The sequence below is a fragment of the Lemur catta genome, chromosome 18 (genome assembly GCF_020740605.2).
Source record: "Lemur catta isolate mLemCat1 chromosome 18, mLemCat1.pri, whole genome shotgun sequence".
Classification (NCBI taxonomy): domain Eukaryota; kingdom Metazoa; phylum Chordata; class Mammalia; order Primates; family Lemuridae; genus Lemur; species Lemur catta.
Genome location: NC_059145.1, coordinates 44,180,549 through 44,202,774, shown reverse-complemented (window position 1 = coordinate 44,202,774; position 22,226 = coordinate 44,180,549).

Here is a 22,226-nt window from a genome sequence, read left to right as displayed (position 1 = left end):
CCTCAACCTGGCTGACAAGACCCTCCTGACATAGCTGCTGAGCGCCTCTCCAGGATGATTCCGCACCACTCTCTCCTTTGTTCACCTTCACCTCCACCTCACCACAGCCACCTTGCATATTTCTTTTTCTTGAATATGCCACAGGCCCTTTGCACCAGCCATTCCTCCTGCCTAGAACACGACCACCCTGACCATCACATAGTCTGCTTCCTCTTGTCGTGATCTCAGCTCCGATGATCACTACCTCAAAGAAGATTCTTTGATCACTGCCCCATCACAGAAGATTATTTTTATTTTCTTTCTAACATAAGTCAATAGCAGCAATTCCCTCGTTCATTTATTTGTTCACTTGCTTATTTTCTGTCTGCCATACCAGAGCGTGAGCATGAGGAATGCAGAAACCTAGTCTGTTTTGTTCTCTGCTTTATCCCCAGAACTTAGAACAAATCTGGGGCATAGTAGGTGCTTAAGGGACCTTTGTTAAATGAACAGATGAACAAAAACTACTCTTCGCAGCAGAACTGCCACCCGAGGAGCACTAAGTGAAATTTCTGATAAGCGTCTCCTGCAGTTGGGTACGGTCCTGCCCATCCTGGCCCCTGCCCACCACATACCCACTTGCCAGTCTGCCGGTGCCTTGCGGAGGGGAGCAGGAGAGCAGCCGCTGCCGCAGCCTTGGCGTCTGTTGCAGGGAAGTTGTTCTACCTACGCTTGCTTCCCTGGAGTTTTCAGATGCCACTTCCTCAATAACTTGTTTGCCTTCACCCAAGGGTCCCTCTGCAAGACCTGCTCTTCTAGAATCTTTTCTATGACATCAGTTGCTATGCACCAGAATATTCAGAAAAAGGAAGGGGTCTGTCACCATCACATTTGTGTTAGTTTTCTATTGCTACTGAAACAAATTACCATCAATTTAGTGGCTTAAACAACACAGTTTATTATCTTGAAGTTCTATAGCTCAGAAGTCAGGCCAGACATGGTGGCTCACGCCTGTAATGCCAGCACTCTGGGAGGCTGAGGCAGGAGGATTGTTGGAGCCCAGGAGTTCGAGGCTGCAGCGAGCTATGATCGCACCAGTGGTGCACTCCAGCCTGCGTGACAGAGTGAGACTCCATCTCAAAAAAAAAAGAATAAAAAAAAAGTCAGACTTGGGTCCCGCAGGGCTAAAATCAAGGTGCCAGCAGAGTTGCTGGCAGAATAGTTCCTCGCAGTTGTAGGGCTAACTTCCCCATCTCCTTGCTGGCTGGCAGCTGAGGGCTGTTCCCAGCTGCTAAGGGCTGTCTGCATTTCTCAGCTCTGTCCGCCTTCCTCTACCTTCAAAGCCAGCAAGGGTGGGTCAAACCCTTTCACACATGGAATTTCTCCTGCCTCTTCTTCTGTTCTGTTGTTGCATCTTTCTGACCCACTTTTCTTCCTCCCCTTCCACTTCCTAGGACTCATGTGATTAGACTAGTCCACGGAGACTATCCAGGATAATCTCCCCATCTTAAAGTCCTTAACCTTAGTCACATCTGCAAAGCCCCTTTTGCCATGTAAACTAACATATTCAGAGGATCCAGGGCTTAAGGCGTGGACACATTTGGGGAACCAGTAATCTGCCTTCCACAGCAATCTTCTGGGGTGGGCCATCATAGGACCACCTTCTAGGTGAAGCAGTGGGAAAAGCCCTCATTTAGCTCCTCTACTCACCATGGGGCCACGGTCAAGGTCATCCTCTCTTGGAACCTGGGCAACCTCATTTGTGTCATGAGGGCATCAGACTGGGTTATCTTTAAGATCCCTTTTGGCTCCAAAAGTTAAGATATATTGAGATGATGGAGGGTAAATTGGCCTTTTGAAAATACAGAAGTCCTTCTGGCTGACTCAGTTAGGACTGGTAATTAGTTGATTAATTGAAAATGGTCATGTGGAGAATTGTAAAAGAAAAAAGTAAAACCAGGCCATAGACACTGAAGCTTAAATCTATAAGTGCCTATTCACTCACCAATCTTTAGTGTTGGCCTTTTCTTAGCTGAGTCACTGGCTAGAGCACTGCTTAAACTTTTTTGTGTAAATCACACCGTGCTATGTTCCATTTCTATTTCCTGTATCTTTAAAGTGAAGCAAGAAGGTCAAGACATAAGCAAAGCAATGTCTTCTGGATTTTTAGGATTTTCCCAAACTTTCTTGGTTACATTGCTCACTCTTACTCCTTTAGAAAAGTATCTTTTTAATAATTTGCCTTTATCAAGTCTTTCAAAGCACTCAACTTAGTTTTGATTATTACCTTGAACTAGGGTGACCAACTCGTATTTGTCTGGAATGGTTGGCCATCCTGCCTTGAGCCTTATGCACACTTAATTGTAGATTAGTACTGGTGCTGCATTTCTATTTCCTTATACCCTTCAACTGGATTTTCAGAAATCAGTAGTGCTACTTACCACCATAGAGCATTCTGCAGCTTTGTGTACTTGTAAATAGCTTTTTAAAGATAAAACTGAATGTTTATGTTTTCCAGAAAATCCCTAGCCATGAAGGACTATGTCTCTTCTTCCAGAGTCAGGATAGGGGAACTGAGGTCCTTCAGAGTTGGCGTGGCTACTAGACCTTCTCTGCCTCCCCCATTCCCTCCTTGCTGTTTGTCCAGACTTCTAATCTTGTGTAGAGACTTCAGTGTATCTGCTGGGATGAGAACAGGGGTCTTTGAGATGCACTAGAAAGCACAAAGCTTGCTACTGTTATTGTTACTGAAGTCAGGACAGGGACATTACGGAACGGTTTAGGGCAAGGGTTGGCAAACTACAGCCCACGGGGAAAATCTGGCCAACCAACTGTTTTTATAACTAATTGTATTGTAACACAGCCACACCCATTTGTTTATGTATTGTCTAATGGCTGCTTTTGGCTACAATGGCAGAGTTGAGCAGTTGAGACAGAGAAGGATCAGCAAAACCTAAAATGTTCACTATCCAGCCCTTTACCAAAAACGTTTGCCGATCCCTGATTCAGAGCATGGACTTGGCTGAAGCAATGTGGCTCTGTGTTTGCATCCTAGTTTTTCCACTCACTAGCGGTGTGACCGAGGGAACTTCACTCATCCTCTCAGTGCCTCAGTGTCTTCATCAATAAGGTAGGTTGTTGGGAGGCTACAATGAGACCACGTGCATAAAACTCAGAGCCACCACAGAGTAAGCATTCCTAAGAGGGTGCTGCTAGTAGAGTTCAAATTCATTTTGCTGGGGGCCTACCCCTAGCCAATTCTAATTATTCAGAATAAAGTTAGTAGCTGATTTCAAGGTAAAAGTCTTCCCAGGAAGAGGCATAGATGAACCTGAAACAAAAGGCCTCATTATTTAAAGAATAATTGATAAATGGGCAAAGGACATCAACCGAGAGTTCACAGAAAGAGAAATGCAAATGGCCTCAAACATGAAAATGTGCTAAATGCACTCATAATAAAAGACGTGCAAATCAAAGCCATGTATCCCATACTGAAATGGCAAAATCCCAGTGTGATAACACACCGTACTGGCAAACCTGTGAGGAAACACATTCTCACACAGTCTGGAGTATAAATACTTATACTCCTATGATGTCCAGTTTGGTGATACCTAGCAAAATTACCCCCCAAAAATAAAAAAATACAAACGCACATTCCACATGAGCCAGGAACTCTGCTCCTGTGCATTTAGTGTGTGAGACGATATATGTACAATGTTCTCACTGAAGCAGCAAAGCATTTGGTTAAAGTAGAAAAAATTGAAAACAACTTATGTCTCTATCAAAAGGGAGTTGATTGCATAAATTATGAATAAATTTCATTCAATAGACTTCTTTGCAGCCTTGAAATCAATGGGGCAGCTTTCTATATCCTAATATGGAAAGATATTCATGAAATATGGTTAAATGAGAAGAGCGGGAGGTTCAGATCAGTATCTTGGTATGCAACCATTTTGCAAAAGAGGATAATATTAATGAATATTTGCTTGTTATGTGTATGGAAAGATAGGCAAGAAACTTAAGACAATGACTATGATTTTTAAAACAAGTAAATAAATTATCTTTTCAAAAAATTAGATAAAATGTTGTGAAATGTTTTAATGGTGGAACAGAAAGTAGACTGAATAACTGCTCTCATGCTGTGAGTTTTCACACACAGACACACACACACACACAGCCCCCATCAGTTTTTAGCAACTTGGCAGCATGAATCTAGTTAGAACTTTCTAGAGCTATTTTGTTTTTTAAATTTAGGAAAAAATGCATAGGCCTATGCAAATAAACAAAAGGTCCAGCTCACACTTCGATAGCACAGCTGGTGGAGCTGAGGACTGTGGACTGGACAAAAGGTCCAGGTTCCGAGTTAGACGATGATTATAGTCAGACACAGCTGTCCCTCCCCCACCCCACGTCAAACCAGGACGTCCTACTCCTGTTTCTTTCCAAATTCATTCGGTCATTGAAACAGCAGTTAGTAAGCACAGTCTATGTGCCGGGTCCAGGTTGGGCTCCAGTAAAGAACAAAACGCAACCCCTGCCCTTAAACTTGAACTGCCAGGCTAATGGGGAAGACAAATGTGAAAAATAAAATATACAGAGTCAAGAGAAAAATAATGTACAAAAGTTCAGTGTGCACAGAAAACGGACTGAACCAGCCTCAAGGCTGGTCCTGAACTCCAGATTTAAGGGATGAGATGCTGCCACTTGTTGTGTGCTGAACCTGCATCCACTAGGGACAAATCTGTCTCTGTCACTACAGAGTGCTCCCAACCTCTGTGAGGTGGACATTTACACTTTGCCTCCACACAGGGAACACCACCCCACAATTTCTGTCACATACACCCATTCCTCCCTCTCCTGTGGTATAAGGCGGGTCCTCCCACAGCCCCCAGAGGGCACGTGACCAGGTGGAAGCCAATCAGCACATCTCATTTTTCTGGGCCCTGTGGTTGGTTCCATAATGATCAAGTGAGCTAAGCTAGGCCAATCAGAGAGAAGCTTAGGATTTTGATGGAAATTACTAGAAAAGAGGCATACTCCACTACCCTAAAACCCGAGAGGAAAAGACTGGAGCTTGCCAGAGCATTGTGTCACCATGAGGGTTGAGCCTGCAGGGGGTGCCCTTGTTCTGGGGAAAGTGCAGTGCTGAGACATTCTCTCCCCTGGTCCTAGAGCTTCCCCATGTCCCAGTTCCCACAAGCCCTGGAGCCTCCCGGGCCCCTTTGGCACTGCAGAGACATTTCCCTCAAGCGGGTCCTGCACAGAGAGCTCACTGCTCAGTTCTCTGCCCTTGGAGCAATCTGGGCATCCAGAGAAGGTGCCAAAGTGGCCCCAGCCCTCCCCTTTGACATGGTGAAGCTTTCATTCAATAGGCTGCCGTAGGGGTGCGGGCAACTCCTTGGCTTTCCGTGAGAAGGTCCTTTCCTTTCCTTGCTCAAGGCCTGGGAGAGCCTTGGGCTGGTGCTCGTTCCTCACGGGACCCAGCACCCTCAGCATTGGGGACCTTTCAGAGAAATCAAAGAACTCAGATGTGGGTGGGGCATAAGAGCAGACTTATGTGGAGATTGGTTGATAGAAAACCAATATGTTCTCAAAGAAATCAGTTAATCAAGAAACATTCCATCTGCAGAAACTGCCATCACTGAAAAGGCATGATGTCAAAAAAGAAACATCTCCCTCATCCACAGTGGTAGACTGTTTAGAAAGAAATGAGCCACAATTCCACAGTCTTCTCCAATCCGTGCCCCTTTGCTCTGTGGCTTTTAGTTCCTCCCATCAAAGCGTGTCATCTTTCCCACCCTTGAGTCTGTGTTGACCTCGTGTCTTGTCTTGACCAGTAGATTGCAGTGGGATGATGCAATGCCAGGGCTGAGCTGAGGCCTCAAGGCACCTTGCAGCCTCTGCCTGCTCTGAACCCTGCCACCTCCCCGCGAACAAGCCTGGCCTCATCTGAGAGATGGGTGGCACCGGTCACCCCTGTTGCCACAGCAGACAACCAGTTAACTACTAGACATGTGAGTAAGGTCGCTCTAGATTGCCCGGCCCTAGATGACCATACATAGATGAATGATGACATCCAAGATCAATCACATCCAATTGAGATAAGTAGAACTGTCCAGTTAACCCACAGCCTAGTGAGCAATAATGGATCATTCTTGTTTTAAGCCACTGCTTTAAGTTTGGGGTGAGGAGGTTGTTATACAGCAATTGGTAACCGACACATCCCTGCGACTCTGTTCTTGCTGTGGCCTGAGTCTCCAGGCAACCATCTGCTCGGGCTGCCTGTTGACAAGCCACCCTATGACCGTTCTTGCAGAATTGACTTGTCAGTCTGACATCGCAATCACGCAACCTCCAGCAAAGGTCTAATTCCCAGAGGGAAGAGAATTTCCTTTTTTTCCTGATATGGTATTTACCTTTCCCAGAAAAATGGATCTAGAATCTCTCATGATGAGGGGGCCTCCTCAGGCAAAGGCACTAGAGTTTGTGGCCCCATCATTTGCCCTGTTCTTGAGTCACTGGGCATGGCTGGATGGAATGGGTTTTCTGTTACCAACGGGGTCTAATGCACTGGTTGTGTACACTGGGCCAAGTGGGGAGAATTCTCTCTATCTTAGAGAAATGGCTCATGGTTTTTGCCACATTCACTCATCTGAAAATACCGTTTAGGCCCTAATATTTGCTAAAACTGCACCAAGTGCTAGGGACACGAAAACAAGCTCATAGCATGGTGGAGTACTTATGCAGGTTAAAAAAATAATAATCAGTGGCACTCTAAGAAATACCATGATAGAAGTTCATTCACAATTTTGTGGGGCAAAGAGAAGAAAGCCCCAACCTGCCCAGGGTGGGGCAGAGTGGGGACAAGGAAGGCTGCACTGAGGAGGAGATGTGGAAACAGTACTGGAGGATGGGCAAGGAGGTCACCAGAACGAGGGGGTGGAGTGTGCTCGAGACCTGCCTCTCTCGGTCCCTACCCACCAGGAGCACCATGCTCAAGTGCCTCTAGAGATGTGGAAAGCTCCACCTCCTCTAGAACAGAAGCTGGCATTTCTTGAGCCCTGCTGAAGTGTCAAGTACCTAGACTAAGGGAATAATATGAATTAGGTCATTTAGGTCATTTAATCTGCACGACCTTCCCAACTGTTAAATAGTATTAGGATTATTAGGCCCATTTTATGAGGAAGAAGCTAAGGTTTAGGAATGACTTATCTAAGGTCACCAGTTAAGTGACTGGGCAAAGGCTCCGTTCTGGAAACCATGCTCTCAGCCCCCTGCCACCTGCCCAAGGGGACCACCATGTCGCTCAGTGGTACTCTGGGCACTCTGCATGTCCCTCCCTGTGTCCTTCACTCAGTGGGTTTCCTTTTACTTATTTATCCTGCTGGAGGTGTGTTGAGTTCCCTGAATCTGTCGATCAGATGCTTTCATTACTTCTGAGTCGTTCTTAGGCACTGTCACCTCACTCCATCCTCCATGTTTCTTAACCTCTCCTATTCCTCATGTCTGAATATCTGCATCATTTCTTCAGATCTATCTTCCAGCTCACAAATTCACTCTTAGGGTATGTTGAATCTGCTGTTAAATCCACAAATTGAGTTTTTCATCTCATTGATTTTTCATATTTATAAGCTCTATTTGGCTCTTTTTCAAATCTGCTTTTTCTTTACTCATGTTTTTAACCTGGCTTTCTTTTATTGAAACCATATTAAACACATGTATTTTATATCCTCTGACTCAATATTCCAATACCTGAGGTCTGCCAGGTGTGAGCCTATTGTCTATGCTTTCAGGCTAGCTGGTGGTAAAGACTTCTCAGAGGACATAGAAATCCTTTCTCCCCGGTCACTCAGTACCCAGGTTTAAGACAAGCAATCTTCCTTGCAGTCCCCAGAGTGGGGCACTGGTTCACCTTGCACTGAGTGTGGGTCTCTTTGGAGCCCCTGCTTTATAGAGGTCTCCAGCTGGGCACCACCTCTCCTCCCCAAAGCCTCACAACACTGTGCCCTCAAGGCAAAATCCAGACACAATATCCCACTTACCTCTCTGGATTCCACTGTCACTGTCACTGAATTTTAGGCTGGCATGTTTTGATGTTTTTTTTCCCTCATGGATGCATTTTTTTTTAATGTAGCATTTTTAGTTTTGTTCATCAGAAGATTCAGTCTGGTTACCCAACCCACCATAAGACATAGACATAGCATCTTACTACTCCATACAAAAGAAACACCTTGTGAAAATAATAGCCAGCATCTATTAAGCACTTACTATATGCTAGACTTGGGCTGAGCCTTTTACATGTATCATCTTATTTAATGCTCAGTAACCTTCTCAGTTAGATCCTCAGTTTACAGGTAAGGAAATTGAGCTCAGGAAGATTACACGATTTGCCCAAGGTTACAAGCTACAAGACACCAGCTGTCTTACTCAGAGGATACATGTCCAACCACCCGGCTGCCTTGCCTGGGTGATGCTTTGTATATATTATTTTGCAAAGAGGTTGCCTCTCTTAGATAACTGGAACTGTTTCTCCTTTTGTGTCCCATTTTGTTTTTGCCAAACAAGTTAATCCACTGTGTCCCTCCTGGGATGCTGTGTTGTCCTCACTGTGATTGGACCATGACACCCCTGACTGTAGACCAGTTGTCTCTTCCTGGCATGACTAATTGTAAGGATCTGTGAGCCTGGAGCTGTAATCACTTTTTCCGTCATGGAGCAAGAGCCAGCCTGTGGAAGAAACCAACAGAAAGGAAAACATCAAGAGATGGAGGAGAGAGATTGACAACCTGATGACATGATGTTGAAATTTGGATCCAGCAAACTAAAGCCAGAAAACCCCTTATACTTGCCAGTACTTGAGACAGTAAATTCCCATTTTGTGTTGAAGCAGGTTTGAATTGGTTTTCTGTCACTTACAACCAAGGACTCCGACTGATAACAGTTTCCTTCCCTCCCCAGCCTAGATTAATTACAACTGAGGATGCTTTACATGGAGCAATTCACTCTAACCAAGGTGCCTGGCTTGGCACTGACAGCAGTGGGACAGCCTGACATTATGTGCCCCTGATGCCATGCAGGGGACACACAACAGCACCTTGGGGCATTCTTACCAGAAGTGTTTGACCCGAATAATCACAAAGAAATAAATTGCAGAATACAAATGTTCTAAAGACTGTTCTGAAGGATGTTCCAAAGGATTTAGGATCACAAAGAATGGAGGGAAGTGGAGAACTGTCCTTCACTGGGGGATATTAAAGTTTCATAATAGCCAAAGGCAATAGTTCATAAACCTTCACTAGATTCTGGATTGAAAAAAAATAGCTATAAAGGACATTTATGGGACTATTGAGGACATTCAGGTATGGTCTGTGCGTTGCATCATGTAATTGAAATAAAGTTGATTTTCTTGGGTTGACAACGGCATTGAAGTTAGAAAGGCAAATGTCCTTGTTCTTGGGACTTAAACTAAAGTATTTAGGGGTAAAACTTTGTCTGCAAATGATTATTCTGGATGGTTTGACAAAAAGGAAGTATTATATGTGTATATATTGAGAGAAAGAGAGACCTAAGCAGGAGTGGCAGGTTGTTCAAAGCCAGAAAGCCTGGCTGAGGGGCAGAAAGGCGCACATCACACCATCCTTTTAACGTGAAAAATAAGTAGATTTTTAAAGAGGCTATAAAAAGACCTGGGGCTCTAAAACCTGGCTCTACCGTTTCCTAGCTGTGTGACTGAGAACACATAATTTATCTCTTCTTGCTTCAACTCTTCAGCTATCCAATGGGGATAATAATATTAATAGAATCTACCTCATAGGCTTATTGGGGAAATTAAATGAGATAAATGTATGTAAAATGCTTAACACAGTGCCTGGTCCATAGTAGATGCTCAATAAATACTGTTTTTGACATTAAAACAAGGAGGAAGAGGAGAACGGGAAGGGTAGAAGGAGGAGAAGAAAGAGAAGAATAAAAAGGAGGAGGAGGGGTAGGGAGGAAGAGGAGGGAGAGGAAGTAAAGGGGAGAGGAAGAGGGCGTTCCTTCCCCCTCTCCAGCCAGTGGCATTCAAGTCTCAAGTCACTTACAGAAGCCAGAAGCCCTGAATCAGGGCCTGGCTCAGCCACTGCCGACTTGGTGATGTGGAGCTGGCCCTGAACCCCTGAGTTCCACTTGCTCTCATGGAGTTGAGGTCCCTCAGTCTGCCCCAGCCCTTGGCCCTCGCTGGACGTTTCCAGAGCCTTCCCGCACAGCTGGATTTCCATCTGTTCTGTGGACACCATCAGATACCACAGTCTATAATTGCATTTGTATCTGTGTCAGTATCTGTACAGCGACTGCAAAGAGTGCCTGGAGACAAGAAAAGATGCTGGCCAGGCAATCCTGCAGACACTCACAAACATTCCAGGTAGAAGTTCACCTTGAAAACAATCTAATTTACCCGTTTTCAAAATTGTTTCTTGCCGTGAATCCATCAATAAAAAGTGATCTCATGCAGAATCTTTCACTACCAGCTCACCTCTTGTACTTCCTTCCCAGGTGGCCCACAGAGGGCATATCCAGGCTTGGGGACGCTGCATCCAGTTCAGCATGTTCTTCATATGTGAGCAAGACAGTAAATAGGACCAGGATTAGAATTCGGGGCTTCTGAGTCCCAAAGAAAGAGGGCTGGGAATACATTTTTGGTGGCACAACCAGAGCCAACCCTCCCTAAAAGAACTCCAGTATAAACACAGGACAGAGACCACTTAATTTTCAAAGAAGGTGGGATCTGCCCGTCTGGCCTGTGGGTGGGTGTATCACCCAGTTCTGGCCAGTAGGATGTAAGGGGAAGTGTGCTGGGAACCATTGGTCCCTCCTTGGTAAGAGACAGAAAAGGAAGGAGAGCGTCCCTGTGCTAGTCCAGTCGCCTCTTCTTTGAACATGGCTGCTCGAGTCATGATGTCTGGAATTGTTGCTGCCATTTTTTGACATGAAGGCGCCTAGAGGATGGCATTGACACCAATTCAGAGCCTGAATCAATATCAGCAGCTACCCACCTCCAGACTTCTTCTTATGTAAGAGAAACGAAGCCCTGTTGCATGAGCCCCCCTCTGCCACGTATTGTTCCTTGCTACTGAAAGCATCCCTAACTGATTCAAGGGATTTGTGTAAGTCTGCCACACGTTTATTTTCAAATCTGAGCATTTTTAGCTAGGGTGTTGCTTGCCTAGTTTAAAAATATTCAACTGGCATCAGAAAGAAAACAGCCCTGCTTTTGTGTACTCATTGAGTGCTTGTCTGAGGCGAAGTGTGTTCACGCCCTGAGAACGGCTGGTTAAAGGAGGAAGGAGTGGAGGTGTTTTCTTTTGTGAACACTTTTGTTGCTGCCCATGTCAGGACAAAGCCACCCTCAGCTGCCCACAGTGCACTGAAAAGGATGGAGAAAGATGTCAGGCTGTGCCAAGAGAAACACTGCGCAGGGAGCAGGCAGGGGACCCATCACGACCTGTGAGTTCAGGCGTGGCGGGAGGCAGAAATGCCATTCCCAAGCCTGGGGGGCTTGTGAGCCCATGTCACCAAGCGGAGGGAAGAAAACCAGCAGGAGTCCTCTCATCCCAAAGGGCCCTCCATAAGGAAAGAAGGCTGAAAGGCACAAAGGACTTGGGCTTGGGAAAGAAAGGGACATGGCCCTGGACCTGTGTGGCTACCTGTGGCTATGGTAAGGTGACCAACTGTCCCAGTCTGTCTGGGACTGAGGGGTTTCCCAGGATGTGGACTTGAAAAGTAGGAATGTCTTGGTTGTGGAGCCTCTAAAAGGAGGTACATGAATACATGAGATACACCTGAGCTAGAGCTCCCCCTCCTCAGCCCTCAGCCCCTAATGTGGGGAAGGAGCCGCACAGCAGGCCTGCCTGTGGTTTGGGACATTCAGGCTGAGTTGTCTTCAGTCACTCATGGGGTCTAAGTGAACAGAAGGCAATGAATAAATGAATGAACGAATGACTCCAACTGGGTAATTGCTTATATTTATATGATAGTTCTGTTTCCAACACGATTATCTTCCATTGGCTAAGTGTAAATTCCATCAACTGACCAACACTGGGGAATCCACTACCTCCCACTGCAAGGCCCTGTGGGGCAAAGAAAACACATTTGAAGCCATGAATCAAAAAAAATCACCTTCACACCTATTTCATGCTTATACCTTTCTGCCCTGAAGGAACTTGTTTTCCACTTGAAGAGCTGATGTGAGCATAGAAAAGGTGAGTTACAATCCAGAAGCCTGTGTCCAGTGCCAAAGAACAGGGGCCCACAGAAAGTGCCATGGAGATGCCCCTGGTGTTGAGACAGTGACAACCTTTCCTGTGGTCGGGGCTCTGGGGCATGGTTTACATAGGTCATCTCCTTTTATGCTCCTGACAGTCCTGGAAAGTGGGTACTGAGACCACCGTTTTACAGGGACACCTAATGTTTGCACCATCTAAGTACCTGCCCGAGGTCGCACAGAGAGTAAGTCGTGGATCCTCCAGACATCATCCTTTTAAACCCACACTCTGCTACTTTTGTGCTCCAGGGACAGAAGACCTGGGTGGGTCCTCATGCTGCTGCTTAATAGCTGTGTGACCTAGGACAAGAAACCTCACTTCTCAAACCTCAGTGTCCCTACATGCAAAATGGGGCTGAAAGTAGTGCTGACCTCATCAGGCTGTGTGGACAGTTCCCGGCCCACAGTAAGCTGTCTGTGAATGGCAAGGACCAAGAAGAAGAGTACCCATGAGTACAGCACAGAGGGGCTGTGAGCGGGTCACTCTGGCAGGTGAGGAGGAGCTAGCAGGCCGAGACTGAAGGCTGAGAGGGTCAGCCCAGGGGTGCTCAACCATGGCTGCACATCAGAATCACCTGAGATGTCACAACCTACACCAGCCACCTCTGAGCATCTGAGAGTGGGGACCAGCCACCAGTGTTTCTGCAACTCCCCAAGTGACTCTGGTGTGCACCCAGGGTGGAAGGCCATTGGCCTGGCCCTTTGCTATTAGACGCGTGGACCTTGAAGGAGCATTAGCATCACCTGGGAGCTTGTTAGAAACGTAGAATCTCAGGCCCCACCCCAGGTCTGCTGAATTAGAATCTGCATTTTAACAAGATCCCTGGGTGATTCGTGTGCACACTAAAGTCTAAGCATCCCTGGGCTAGCCTTTGAGTCAAACAGATAAGGAAAATAAGCAAAATGCCAAGCAGGCTTTGAACCTGATTAAAATCCAAAGTGCAAGTTGGAGGGGAAATGAGGGGTGGCTATTTACAACGATTGCAAATGGATAACCTTATCTCCTGGCAAACACAAAGGGCAAGGGCATAGGTCTCAGTGCATTTAAACTTCAATGAATCTGTGATTGTGAATGTTCAGGAAATCAGGGATTCTGCCAGCCGCCCAATGTTTGCTCACCAGCCACTGTATCAGCCAGAAGACTACATTATCTGGTGTCAACGACACACACACTGGGCCCTGGCCTGGGATTAGCAGGAAAATATCAGCCTGTGAGAGGCTTTGGAATCATTACAAGGAAGTAATTCCCAAAGGGCCTTTACTCAGCCAGAATGAGCAGATCTCCATCCATGAGCAAACAGGGGCCACTGAGCCAGGCTCTGAGGAGAGCAGGTGGCAGCTGGCTTCTGGTGAGGACACAAGCTTGCCCTCTGTGGATAAGGCAAAAGCCTAAATAAACACTGGGAGAGACATTCCATGCTTTGTGGAATCTTAGAGCAGCAGTTCTCAAACTGGAGTGCTCGTTAGGGTCTGCTGGGGGCTTGTTAACACAACACAGTTGCTGGGCCCCACCCCCAGCTTCCGATGCCATGAGTCTGGAGACTCAGTGACAAGGCCTGTGAGGTCCATAGGCATTGCTTCACCTGAAGAGTTGGCGACCTCTGTCGTATTGTGACCCCAGCCACAGGGCTTTCTTGGTGGAGAAAAGGGGGAATCTATAACTTCTAGATCCTGAAAACATGATATAAACTAAATTCTTATCAGTATTTCACTGTCATTTGATAAAAGTTGGCTAAAAAGCAAATTTTACATCTTATATGGAAAGCATTCAAGATGACAGTACAAATATAAAGTCTCGGTTTTTAAAAAGCAAATCAGTCTGGTTGAGTATCTGCCATTATGTCAGAATGGCCAACTCTTCTGAGTCATGGACCTCCTTGATAATCTGATCAAAGCTACACATCCTCTCCCTGAAAAATGGACATTAACACAAACTTGTATCTGCAATTTCAGGAAACCCACAGACCCTTGAATCCCTTCCTTAAATCCATCTCAGAATTTTCTAGATAAGACCAAAATGGAATTCTGCTGTGTTTGCTTCCCCTTACTCATTCACTCTTCTGATATCACCATCCTTATTCCTTTTAGAGTCTACCCACTTTCAGCCCCTGAGCACGAGGTTGGAGCACGTGACCTAGGGCTGAGCCAATCAGTGTGTTCCATTCCCCTGGCTACAGTGATTGGGTCAGGGATAGGCACGCGACACATTCAGTACCAAAAAGACTCGATAAAAATTAAACAAATGCCAGTTAAGTTTGTTATTGATGCCAGCCATGAAGGCTGTAGCTGCAGGAGCCAGAAGCTAGCAGTTGCCACATTGGGACCACAGAGGAGAGTCTTTGTGAGCATGCATTCAACACAAAGCAAGTAGAGCCAAGAAGCAAAGAGAGAAACCAGGTCCTGAACACAGCATCTTGAGCCCTGGAGTCCATTCAGATATACCCCTGGACAGTTTAACTAATAAATCCTGTGATTCCATGCTCAACCCAGTTTGAGTCTCTTGCAACAGAAGGCACCTTGACGGATAATCTTCATTAATTCACTGACTGTTTTGATGATTCCTCATGCAGCTGCCAATTAAACAATGTCAATATACAAATTTCTTTATGACCTATGCTGCCCTTCCGCTTTCAGTACATCCTTTCATTCCTACGGTTAATCCTCAGACTCCTTTATAAATAAGCCCCTTCCAATACAAGGTTCTTTCAGTCACATGTACCCGGAATGTTTACCACACGATTGCAAATCATGATATTCCGTCACAGCCTATTGTTATAAGTGAATCATGTAAACCTGACTGAAGCAGCCTAGCCTGAGGTCTGACTTTGGGAAACTACTTAACAAAACAAGTTTTCTGAAAACAAAGAATTCAGTGCTGTAATTGTGATTAAAATGTAATTTCAATTAAGAGTATTCTTCCTCAAGGATACACATGTCATTTTTCCAGACTACATATTATTGATTTCTGGCAAGCCAGAGCAGGAAGACGCTTCTGCCAGCCAGACCTCAGGATTAGGTGAATTCCCCACAGCCCTAGGAAAAGAGCTGTGGCTCGCAGCAGAGTTTGGTCTCTGCAGCCAGGCCAACCTGAGATAAAATCCAGGCTCCTCCACTTATTAATTTATACTGCCTCTGGGTCTCCATTTCCTCGTTCATAAAAATGAACATGTTAACACCTCTCCTGCAAAGCTATTTAGAGAATGTGAGGGCTCCACCCTCCCTCCTTCTGCACAAGTCAAGCTCAGTTTTTTGTCATCCAGACACAACTCCCAGAGTACTAGGAGATGTGCTTATTGTTTTGAAAATTAATAAAGGGAAAGAATCAAAACATGTATCATGCTTTCCCTGTACACATTGTAACTGAATGTAACTGAAAAGTTGAGGGGGCATTTCTCTTTACAGAAGAATTTTAGCTAATAAATGAAGAAGCAATGATGAAATTAGAACATCACCAGTTTGCAACCCCTAATGAATTAGTGGATTTGAGTATTGAGCATCAGTGGCTGCTCACATCCCCGAAGCGGAGATCACTGGACCGTGTGTGCCTCCTGATCAAAGAACACAGCACACCCGTGAAATGGTCTTGTCAAAACAGCCTCTATCAAACCACCAATTTTCAAAAAATACCCAGGACAGAGAACTTCTTATATGTTGCCATGGAGATGCAATCAACAACATCCAGACCATGGGAAATTCTATAGGTGAGCAACCTAGTTTCTTTAACACAAAAATTTCAAAAAATAAGAGAGGTAACTTACTGGCTGATTGGAATGCATGGACCATATTTGGATCTTACTTGAAATGAACCAAATGTAAAATAAATTTGAGTTGATCTGATAAATATGAATGCTGACTCTGTGTATAATAATAAATTGTTAAATTTTAGCTACAATAATGGTACTGTGGTTATGTTTTTAAAGAAAAATATTATTTTAGACACACACTGAAATGTTTACGGATAAAAGTACATACTCTCTGGGATTTTCTCCAGAATAATCTGGGAGAGCAGTAGAGGGAGGACATTAACATTGACATTGACCATCATTGAACGTGGCCAACACGTGATTCATGTGGGTTCATAATATTATTCTCCAAATTTTGTATGTGTTTGAAATATTAATTAAAAGTTGAAAAACTCCCAAGCACTGGTGGGTAATATAGAGTTTATTGAAGATTTGGGAACAGGATGGGAAGCTGGGTTATGAAAGTCGAATTTATTCAAATGTTCCCACCAGACATCCTATCACTTCAGTCTTCTCCTCCATCCCTTCTGCCTCCTTGCCATGTTATCCACCCCCCAAGCCCTCTCGATGCCCCCTCCCCACCCCCTCTGCAATCCAGTGTACTCCACTCCTCCCCTCGGCTTCCCTACCCCAGTCAGCAAATCCAGAGTCTTCCATGGAGCCCAACCTCCGCCCATCAGGGCTTCTCCAGCCTACCCTCTGGGGCTCTTTTTTGCCAGACAGTGAAACCTATCTAGGTTTCATGATCTAACCTTGAGTACAAGGATTGAGGGAGGATAGACCGTCAGAGAAATGAAGGTGAAGTTACCAGGAGAAGTGTGAAACAACCCAGCTCTTTGTGGGTCTAGTCTCATGGCTAAAGAATCATTTGGGAGCTTTTAAAAAATAAATATTCCAGTGCACAGGTGCACTCTCTGCCTCTCTCCCTCTCTCATCCTCCTGACTCAGAATCTCTTAGGTAGGGCAGGGTTACCTGTATTGTCTCAAAGCCTCCACCCACCACCACCACCACCAGGTGATTCTAATTCAGGCAGCATAACCTGAGTCCAGAATTTGGAAACCACTGGTGGAGTCCATACAATTTAACAATACGTATGGGGAGAGAGAGAAGAGAAATGATCAATCATCTATTAGTCAGAATCTACTAGGCACAGATCCAAATCAGGCCCCAGAAAATGAATTCACTGGATGATCAATTCCCCCTAAACTATGGAGTATTTACCTGGGTTCTGGGATGCACAGTGGCAACATTTTGCTGTAGTGCCCTTCTGCCCACCAGCCTGTATGGGGTGGGGGGAGGAGGGGAGGGGATGTTCTGTCCCTGCCTTCTGCCTATCGGTCCTCAGTGTCCCACCCAGGGAGCACCACAGGATGTAGGAGGCTCCTGAAGGAGCAAAATCCCTGAGGGGTATGAAGCTGGACTCAGGCTGGACAGTGGAGTGAGTCTCCCTCTCTCTCTCCCTGTCTCCTCTCCCTTCCTCCCTGCTACTGGCATTCACCTCCACACCAACTGCTAGAACTCAGAGGGGTGAAGTGGTGAGAGGGCAGGATGTCATACCTACTCTACTGTTTTATATGGCAAGGATTGGCACAAGCAACAGGGAATGTTGCTCTTTTCCAAAACATTTTTAATCCATTCAAGATAAAGAACGGACTCCATCACAGACTCTGGCAAAACAGCTTCATCGATTTGCCCAATACTTAATTTAAAGCATTTAATAGGCAGTTTTTCAAGAATTCGTTGATGTATAGCTTTTTCCCATCTGTGAAATGGTGATGTAATAGTACCTACTTCCCTCGGCCTCCCTAACTGCCCCTTCCCCTTTATTCCTGCCTTTACATTCCATAGCACTGTCGCTGTCTAATATATTACGTACTTATATTTGATTATCATCGCCCTCAAACCTCCTGCTAGGAGGTAATATCCAGGAGGGCAGTGATTTTTCTCCGCGAGGCTCACTGCTGTAACCCCAGCACGTGGTACATACGGCGCCCGGCACGTGGGAGAGACTCAGTAGTCACTCGTTGAGTGCAGGTCGATGTGGATTGCTGTGATGATGAAATGAGCTAACACAGGCCCTTAGAAAAGTGCCTGGCACCAGAGAAGCTTTCCGCAGGATGCACTGTTATTAATATTGCTGGGACCAGTTAGCTTTCAGAGCCCGGCCATTCCATGCACATATTTCCAGAGACTTTGTTTGCAATCCCACCTCACTGGTTTTCCCCTGAAATGAATACTCCCTGGCTCCTAATGGAGGTTTGAACTATTCTCACTGGAGGAGCTCATAGGCTTATTTCAAAGCCAGCTGGTCACCACCCCCCCCACCCCGATATTGTGCACCCACATCACACATGGGTCGAGGCCTCACTGCTGAGGCCTCCTGGGGTTTCCCATATCCATCTCCCAAGGCCTTTGGAGCCCGGGTGGACATCCCTTGTTGAGCAGTTTGCCCCTGTGCCATCCACTTCCTGTCACCTGCTTCCTCCATTCCCCTCTACCACTCCTCCCTACAGAAATGCTTGGTCTTCCCGACCTATCTTTCCTCCAGCAGTGAGCCCCAAACCACACACATCAACTGGAATAGAGAGTGCTCTAGCCATGTGGCTTCTCCCCATCTTCAGACTGGGGGGCAGGGTTCACTCCTTCACTCCTCCTCTCTTCCTATGAAAACATTAGCAATCCAGCCCACCCCACCCCGCTAGGCTCCATGGCTCCCACTCCTGCTTGATACCACACAGGGGACACCACTATTACTTGTGATCTTCTGGGGGCCCAGACTGGGTTCAGCCTTCTTTGGGGTCCCCAGTAGGCACGCAAGGATTGCGTGTTGAATAAATGAGTGGATATTTGCTGAACAGATGGCATGACATTTAACGTCTTATCCACAGCCGACACTGAGCTGTCCTGCACTGTACACTTCGTGACGCTCGGCTGGTGCCAGCAGTGGCTCCCCTGTTTCTAGCTCCCAGGTTGGGGAGCAAAAAGTCTCGCTGTTTTTCTAACAGATCCTGGAGAGATGAGGCATGTTCACAAACTTGTCTTCAAAAAATATATGGCAGCCTCAAAGGGAACGCTAGAGCACAATGATGCTGAGCATTTCTTCATTGTGGGCAAGTGTTATTACCTCAGATTTAATGGCTTTTACAGAGAAATAACGGGAATGTAGGGAAAGTAAAAATGACTGCCATGTGGAGAGACAAACAACCACAGAGCCCCAAGGGAAAGAACGGAAACTAGAAAAGCTTGTTTAAAAGACAGACATCAAACTTAGGGGGCGGAGGTGGGGGAGGGAGGACAGAAATCACAGTAACTCTGGATTTTCTCAAAAAAAAAAAATGAGGTAGCTATTAAAAGAAGTAGGAATGGGTTGAAATAACAGCCTTGACAGCTAGAACTAAAGTAAAAAGAAGGTAGGGGAGAGGAGAGATCTAAAAAATGGAAAAGAAACTATCTGAAACACATAAAATAAAATGTGTTTGACCCCAAAGAGGAGCATGACAGATATTTTCCAATCAGTTGAGAGGATTCTGAATTTGGCAAGTTGGGGGACACAAAGGGGGCGCATTTTCAGGCTGTCCCCAGCCATCTAAAAGACCTAATGGGGATGTCCCAGGAGGATTCCAGTCGCCTGCCATCCTCTGGAGCAAGCGGGGTGGGTCTCCTAAGCACATTCCTGGCTGGCCACTTGGGTGCAGGCACCAAAACCTTCCCAGGAGGCTGTTCTCATCCCTGCCCCTTCACAGAACACCCTGCCCCTCGCAACCACCTGCCGGGAAACTCTGCCCGTGTCTAACCCAGTTCTTTCCTTCTGAAACCCGGGATCTTGCCATTCTTTTCCAATCCCCTGCTCACGCTCCTCCACAGTGGATCATGGGATGATAGAACGTGAGGCTTGGGAGTGGGGTGGGTCCTTAAAAAGTCATCTTCAGTTAGACACACAAATCCCCTGGGGAGTTGTGCTAAGATGCAGATTCTGAGTCACAGGTCTGGAGTGGGACCTGAGAATCTGCATTTTTTCTCAAGCTCCCAGGTGCTGCCTGTGCTGCTACTCTCCAAACCACACTTAGACAGCAGGACTGTAGACTTAGCTGTCCTACGCAGTGGACTAGCCAAATTAAATCAATTTAAAATTCAGCCTGTCAATCACACCAGCCACACTTCAAGTGCCCAGTGGCCACCATATTGGATAGAACAGAATAGAACATTTTCATCATCCCAGAAAGCTCTGTTGAACAGCACTGATAGACCAATGGCCCCCTGCAATGGACTGAATGTTGGTGTCCCCCCACCAATTTATATATTGACCTCCTAACCCCCGCTGTGATGGTATTAGGAGGTGGGGCCTTTGGGAGGTGACTAGGTCATGAAGGAGGAGCCCCCATGAATGGGATTCGTGCCCTTATATAAAGGACCCCAGGGAGCTTGCTAGCCCTTTTTTTTTTTTACCAGGTGAGGACCCAGCAAGAAGTTGTCAGTCTGCAGCCCAAAGGAGAGCCCTCACCAGAACCAATCATGCTGGCACCCTGAGCTTGGACTTGCAGCCTCCAGAACCCTAAGAAATAGATTTCTATTGTTTATCAGCCACCCAGTCTAGGGTACTTTGTTGTAGCAGCCCAAACTGACTGAGACAACCCCTGAAGAAGAAACCCTTTCTATTTCTTAGCTGGACAGAGATCCCCAAAATTTCTGCCTGAGGGATGTGGAAGTTCGCACTTCCACAGTATGCTGCTGTCTGGGTTCGGCTTCATGACAGCTCATTTTCTGTCTCTGCTGCTCACAACCAGTCACTCCCATTTGGAATATGTAAAAGGGTCCAAGACATAGTACATTATTTAATTCCAAGTAGCCACTATCATAAGATAAACATCTCACGTCTCAGAGACAACCTGGCGAAAGGTCTCACTCCCTGCCTAAGGCAATTGTTATCCGAGGCTCCTGCCCCTGTCCTGTTTGACTCCTGGCTCCAGGAAAACCAAGAAATAAGATGCTCTTGTCTTATGGGCCTCTCTCACCTTTCACTGAAGAAAATAAAATAACAATCCCCCTCTTGCCCTTGACATTTGGCAGTTTACAGGCAAACGGCTGTGTGGGTCCTAGTTTTATGCTCAGGTCTGTGGGGAAGGAAGACCAGGGGCCTTCGCTCTTTCTAAAGGGCAAAGAAGATCATCAGTCTTACGTCAGAGCAACAACTCATATAGTCCTGTTCTTGAAATCATGGAATTCATATGTTGGAGGCATGATTCACAGCACACAAATGCAGGTGGCAAGAAATGTAACTTTCTTCATCATTTTATGACTCATTATAATTTTTATGATAAGCCCTGTGTTAGACACTGGGATATGCCTTCCAGATCTCCCTGCAGGAATAAAGAAGTTATTTCCCTGGCTGCTGGGAGTGCTGCTGGCAGACAGCCCTCAGCTGCCAGCCCCTTTGGCAATTAGCTCAGCTGCCACGAGCTTCTTCACCCAAGGTCATGTTCCCTTTCCCGATGCCTGCAACCCCCGTGGCAAGAGCAGCTACAATCTACAAACTCTTTGACAATCCTCCCTTTGAGAGGTAAGATTTATGTCCCTTCCTCTTGAATGCGGGTGTGCTTTGTGACTGCTTTGAGCAATAGAATAAAACGGAAGTAACACTGTGACCTTGTATCGATTGCGGAATCCAGGCCTTAAGAATCTAGCAGTTTCCTGCTTCTTGAATCTGTCTCAATGAAAGCCCTGAGCCACCACAGAAGCCTGACCACCCAGAATGCCCCTACACTTACTTACAGACAAAGAATCCAAGACACAGAAAAATGAGGTGACCAGCACCACATAGAGGGCTGGGAGGCAGGGCTTGAGCTTCAGACCCAAGGGTCCCTGTTTCCAGCCCTGTGCTCACTGGGCAAGTCCTCCAAAAATGCGAGTGACCAGGTGTACTTACTGGATGCTGCATTACTCATCTTGAAAATAGAATTCACTCATATACTGCTGGTGGAAGTGTGAAACCAATACCATGACTTTAGACTGCCAACCCAAAAGTAGGCAGATACCTAAGAGAAATGAGTGCATGTCCAAAAAACCCTACAAAAATATTTACAGCAAATTTATTCACAATAGTCAAAAAGTGGAAACAACCCGAATGTCCATCAACAGGAGAATGGATAAACAGAGTGTGGTATATTCATACAATGGAACACTGCTCAAGGATGAAAAATAACAA